We start from the raw sequence: 6579 nt of genomic DNA on the forward strand, positions 1-6579 counted from the left end.
CTTCTGGCTAGGTAAACACAAAAAAGTCCTGCTTTGTGCAAGAGGAGCAGGACTAGAGTGGCTGGAGATGAGGAAAGCAAGGCTAACAGGGCCCTGAGCCCATGCGGGAGGGTCTGGATTCATTGTGCTGGGAAGTCATTTGAAAATTTAGTACCATAATAAATCATGGCCTTTAATATCGTTGTGATTTGGTGAAACTGGAGCAGGTATGGAGTCAATTCCCAAAATGAGAGCTGAAACCACTGTGGGTCTGTGAGGAGGTTTTATATGAATTAAGGATGGACGCTTTTCATTTTTTATGGTGATAAATTCATTTTAATGTGCATTATAAAAATATACATAGCTAGCCCATGAATTTTGTGAGTTTTCCATTTACGATAGTAATATAAAGTCTCTTTTTAAAACAGATGCACTTACATAAAAATGCAGTAAGTAGGCTTTAAAGAAAAATATCAAGCCAGCCACAGGCCAAGAGGCAGGTAGATGCGGCAAAGAGTCACAAAGTGGCATGGGTGTCACCTGTTTGGGAATCCTGGTGTGTGGGAAACTCCACGGTAGCTGTGTGATCTCAGAGAAGGTGCTTGATCTCTCTGAGCTGTTGTTTCCGCCTCTGCAAAACAGGCGCAGAAGCTCTACCTCTGTGAAGATGAAATGAGGTCACGGGCAAACACATCTGTTTGCTCCCTTCCCGGCCCTCCTTGCTCCCCCTGCTTGACCACCCTTAGGCTGCTGGGAGGAGGCAGAGTGGGACTTTAATCCTAGTCTGTCTGATTCTGAGTCCTGGATGCTGTCTCCCTCCTAGAAGCACCAGAGTTCTGATGGATTCTGTGTTCCTTGCTGGGTGCCAGACACCAGCACATGCTGGTCCCTTGATGGGGGCCTCAGTCACTCCCTATGGCATGGAAGCCCAATCCCTTTCATTTTCAGCCCTCCAAACCTCCTGAAGAAGGATGGCTGTTGTCCCAAATGTCTGGCCCCTTGGCCAAGGTCACTGTGGTAAGGCAGAATAAAGATACCCAAATCCTAACCCCTGGAATCTGTGAATATATGTTACCTTACCTGGCAAAGAGACTTTGCAGTTATCATTAAGTCAAGGATCTTGAAATAGGGAGACTATCTTGCAGTATCAGGGTGGGCCCAGTGCAATCAAAAGGGAGCCAGTAAGTGACAGAGGCAGGTAGGAGTATCAGAATTCGATAGAGATTAGAAGATGCTAACCTGCTGGCTCTGAAGATGGAAAAAGAGGCCATAAGCCAAGGAATGTAGGCAGCTTCTAGAAGCTGGAAAAGGCAAGGGAACAGATTTTCCCAAAGGAATACCGCCCTGCTGACACCTTGATTTTAAGCCCAGTGAAACCTATTTTGGACTTCTGACCTCAGAACTGTAAGATAACACGCTTATGTTGTGTTAAGTCACTGAGTTTATGGTAATTTGTTAGAGGAGCAACAAGAAACTCACACAGCTCATTAGCAGAGTCCGTGGTCGAGCCTGGGTCCATCTGACACTGGAGCCCAAACACAGTCCGTAGAAGCAGCAGGCGCCATCCTCCGTGCCATGTAACCCAGGCAAGCCTTGGACTTCTCTGAGCCGCAGTTTCCTCCTGCATAGGGGACAGATAATAATGACACCCATCTCATTGTTTGAGAAGATTAAGAAACACATATGTGGGTAACACTGCCGCATATGCCCCTTACTCCTATTCTGCCCTTTCCCAATACAAATAATAAGTTTTGAGCTCCTCCAGACTTCTTTTTCGACTCTCTTGGTTACCTGGGGGAGCCCTTGAAAACGTCAGACCTTTCAAACTCAAGATGAGAAAGGAAATATCCCACATTCCTCCATCACAGCATAGAGCAGACAAGTCTGCTTGCAAAATTGTCCTCCTAAATGTTCCTTCTAAGACTCCCTGAATGCAAGGGTGATTCTCATGTCCTAAAAAGTCATCTTTCATCCCCAAAAGTCTGCAATTCTGGCTGGATGTGTTGCTTAATAATCTGCTGCCATGGTACATTAGTATTTCAACAGATGTCTCCGTTTCCTCAAAGACAGAGTTTCTTGTGAGTTTTCTTTGTTAAGCCAGAAGAACTCAATGGAACTTCCCTCTTCACCCACATGCCTAGAGGTAAAAATAAAACCCACGACTCTGCCAGGTTTCATGCTTAAACAAAGAGCTGGGGATTTTGTGTCTGTTCAGTTAACCTACGGAAAAGCACTTAGGAGGGGCCAGCTCAGCCTAACAGCTCAACAGTGGGAGCTATTTGATTATGATTGTTGCTATGATTATTCCTGTCGTTAGCTAAGCCCTTTCCGAACCTGCAGAGGAAGGCAGCAAAGACGTGTGGATCAGCCCCTGGCCGGCCCAAGGCGGCAGCGGCCCTCCACAGACACATAGCTGGTCAATAGCAGAACCTGACTGTGGGTCCTGCTAGGGGACAGCTGCTTGGTGGGAGGCATGGAAGTGGTGCAGCCACAGGGAGCTACAGGGCTCTTTGTCCTGGGGGGCTTCTGGGTACCCTCTGCAACTCACCCCAGCCAGCAGTCAAGCTACCTGCCACACCACTGGCCTGTAATTCCCCCCAGCTTCCCTCACCACCTCACTCCTGCTTTTGAGATTTGAAGCTGGAACCTACAGGGCCAAGGCCAGCAGCCTGGAAAATATGAAAAACCACACCACACTGCCTCCCCCTGTCCTGCCCAGAACCCCGCATGCCCACCAGGGGCTGGCGTCTGCCCATGCAGCCTTTGGATCCCTCCCCAACTCCCCTCCTGTGGAAGGGATCCAGGCTTTGACCTCAGGTCAGTCTGACAGATGGCCCAGAGGCCCAGGCTTGGGGAGAGCAGGACCCCAGGGACCAGTTTGTCAGTCCAGGGGGCAGGCAAGGGCTCCTGGGGCTGTCTGTCCGACACCCCGTCATGGAGGCTGCCTCCCAGCCTGGCCATCCAGTGGTCACTGGCTGCACCTTGGGGCACAATCATGCAACATGCTGGCTTGTGGATGCTGCCATGGGCTCTGCAGCAGAAGGCCCCTGGGCGGGCGGCTCCAGGGCAAGGGCACCGCAGTCAGAAGGGGCGCCTGCTGCGAACAACATGAAGAGCCTGCTGCTGCCCTCCAGCTGACATCAGCTCTGGGCAGTCTGCAAAGTCCACCGTGTTGGCCTTGGGTACAGCTGGTGTTGTCTGTGGGGAGCAGAGCATTGACCCCAGAGCTGGGAATCCCACCTGCCTCCCTGCTCAGTCTCCACCCAGCCTCTGCCCCACTGTGAGGCCCTAGAGCGTCGCACTGCGTCCAGGGCTGCTGTGAGGATGGGAGTACGATCCCTGTGTAGCGCGGGTCTCTGGTGGCGCTCCCTCCTCCCAACTGTCAGCCCTGCCCTTGGAAAGAACCTCCTAGATCCAGGGCTGTGAAAAATCGGTGGCACACCTGTCACAACACCACAGTAAGAATGACCTCATTAGGGCATTTCCCCCAGATAGGGGATTTTTACTAATCAAATAAAAACAACAACAAGCAAACAACAAAAGTGACAGGCCCTGCTAAGGGCCAAGCCCCTAAAAGAGGTTTTAAAAAAAGAAAGGCAGAGAACTACTATTTATGGCTCTGGCCAATGCACCATTAAGGGACTTCTAGGAATCTATGGTTATTCTGATTAAAAAAGGACAGACTCTGTAAGTGCATGTCTTCTACCCTTCGTCCCAACTCCCCTGTTCCTGCCAGGCATGCAGACACAATGCCAGGAGGAGGAGCAGCTCCTTCAGAAGCATGAGAACAAAAGCCATATCCTTAGGACACTAGAGGGGAGAGATGGAAAGAGTCAGGGGCCCTGATGGTATTAAGAAGCCTCTGTACCAGCCCAGGACCGCCATCCCCTGGGCCTCTTATAATGTGAGAAAAAGAAACCCTACCCAGGTCCTCTGACTTCATTCATCCCATTCAACAAGAGGCCTGTGTTAAGTGCTTGGGACATGGCAGCGGACAAGACAGATAAGGTCCCTGCTCTCATAGGGTGAACATTGTAGTTGGGGAGACGGTGACAAGGACCTGCATTTTTAAAAAGGTCATTTCAGCAAGTGATCGTTCTCAATCACCGCTCCGCTGCTTCCACTAGCTGCCTTATGGCCTTGACTGGAAAACACGCTTGTCTGGGGACTTTGGGGGAATCACTTCCCCACTCTGACCTCGGTTTCCCTGTCTGTCACATCATGGAGGGGTCCAAAGCCATACTCCCCGAGGCCTGACCCCCCTCAGCCAGGCCCCAGGGCCAGGCAGGTACTTATGCCGTACCCAGAGCCTTGGCGCCCGCCAACCTGACTGGGCTGGGGCTGCCCTCCAATTCCCCGGTGCCAAGTAAGCAGCTGGGAGGCCCCGGTTGGTCAGCCTAGGCCTCCTGACTGCAACCCTTTCAGGGCCGCCAATAAATCCCCAGCAGCTGCTGAAAGATCTGTCCCCAGCCAGCTGCCGGCTGAAGAGCCCCATTGTGGCCGAGCCTCTCCTGCCAGCGCTGGGCACCACCCTGTACAGGTTGGGAGGCCCAGGCAACGAGGTGGCCAGGCTGGACTCCCAGCCACCGCAGTCGCTGCCCCAGGGCCACCATCCCTGCTCTGGGTCCCCGGCTGCTGCTAGCCCTCTGCCCAGGCCAGCTGCAGAGCCTCAGCACCCCCCGACACACACACCCCTGCACCCACCCTGTCCTCAGTGAACCACACACCAAACTGCAGGCCCCACGGGCCTCCCATTGCCCAGCATCTCTCTCCCCTGACCCTCACCTCCTCTTCCTCCCAGTCCCCAAGCCTGTGGATTCAGCATCCCTCTCATCTCCCAGATCCTTCTGCCTTTCTCCATCCCCTCTGCTGCATTCCAACTACCACCACCTCCTGCTTGACTTGACTGCAGAGAGAGGCTGGGAGCAGAGGGGAAAGAGTCCCACACTGAGCAGGCTCCAGGCCCAGCCCCCCATGCCCTCCAAGCAGGGAAGGCGTTTCTTTGGCCCAGGGCGTGGAAGGCTGGATCTGCAATCAGACCTGGGCCTCAGGCCCTCTGTCCTCCTCCAAGCCTCTGAAGAGCAGGGTTTTTTCACACCACCAATTCAGAATCAGTGAACATATATATGTTATATATATATAGTTATAGCATCACAGGACAGGCAACAATACCACCTCTCAGTAAGGGGCATAATCAAAATGAATATATATCTGTATTCTTTAACAAGTACAAATGCTGGGCAAACGAGGAGACCACCTAGGACATGTTCCTAACTCAAAGGCCACACCGTCTCCCACAGAACCTGCCCAGGTGCCACATGTTCAGGCCCTGTGGCCCTGTCCACACTGGCCATCGGGTCAAGGGAAACCAGGCCTGTTAGGGTGTCCTCCTCCAGTGGGACAGATTGAATATGCCAACCTGACAGGTGGCTGCATCACTCCTTTATGTGTTTAGCAAGCACCTATTTCAGGCCTGCTCTGTGCCAGGCGTGTGCTGGGCCTTGTGATGGAGCGCTGAACAAACCAAGGCCGTGCCTCGAGATGCTGCAATTTGAGCAGAGCACCTGCTAGATCCCAGCCCCCACTTGTAAAAGCCAGGGTGCTGCCTCGAGGCAGGGCAAAGCTGGGACCCCAGGTGGCAGCCCCAGTGACTCCAGCCAAAACCCAACTGGGGAAGGCAGGGGCCAGTAATAGTCACAACATTAGTAACAATACCATGGGGACAGGTGACAATACCATCTCTTAGTAAAAGGCATAATCGAGATGACACCAGTCATCTAAAAATAGCTAGCCACTGGGTCAGAGAGGCATCAGGTGTAGGGAAAGTCCACAGATCCTGGAGGGGAACAAGCCCGGGCTCGACTCCACCTTTGTCCCTGGTAAGCTGTATGACCTAGGGCCAGTCCCACCGTCTTTCTCGGTTTTCTCATCTGTAAAATGGGTATAACAATAGGTCCACCTTTCTTGCAGAATTACTATGAAGATTAAGATAATGATGAGCACATTGGACTGACAGATGGCTTCTAAGGCATCTGTCCCTCCCCCAACCCATCATCTTTCCCCTGCCAACCATACTTCCTAAAGGCTGATTCTGAGCAAGTGTTATCTGACTCAAGAGCTTCCAGTGGCTCTCTGTGGCCTGCAGGATCCATTCTTTAGCAGCCACTAATCAAGGGCTGCCCCTCTGTCTGTGGCTCCCCAGGGAAGCCAAGACCTTCTCTGAGGCAGAGCTCTTCCGGATCCCATGGGGCAGCCATGAGGCCCAGGGGCCCTGCCAGGGCACTCTCCACCCCACAAGGAGACCTTGGCCTAAAGGGCTCAGGGTCCCAAGGCCTGAAGAGGTCATTGGTGTCACCGGCCTCAGCCCCACCCTGTTCCCCCTAAACCCTGCTATACAGGAGGGAAATGTGGGGGCGTTTGTGGTTGGAGAAGTGTGCTACTTCCCCTGGGCCTAATCTGATGTTGATATTTTCCACCTTACCCCTCAGTTGCCACCGAGCAACGTGACTGTGTCTTCCTTCCTGGGATGGGGGTGCTGACCACCCAGGGGTTCCCAGGGCAGACAGAGGGTAGGCATGACTCCCAGGAAGCTGAAGGGGC

The sequence above is a fragment of the Manis pentadactyla genome, chromosome 4 (genome assembly GCF_030020395.1).
Source record: "Manis pentadactyla isolate mManPen7 chromosome 4, mManPen7.hap1, whole genome shotgun sequence".
Lineage (NCBI taxonomy): Eukaryota > Metazoa > Chordata > Mammalia > Pholidota > Manidae > Manis > Manis pentadactyla.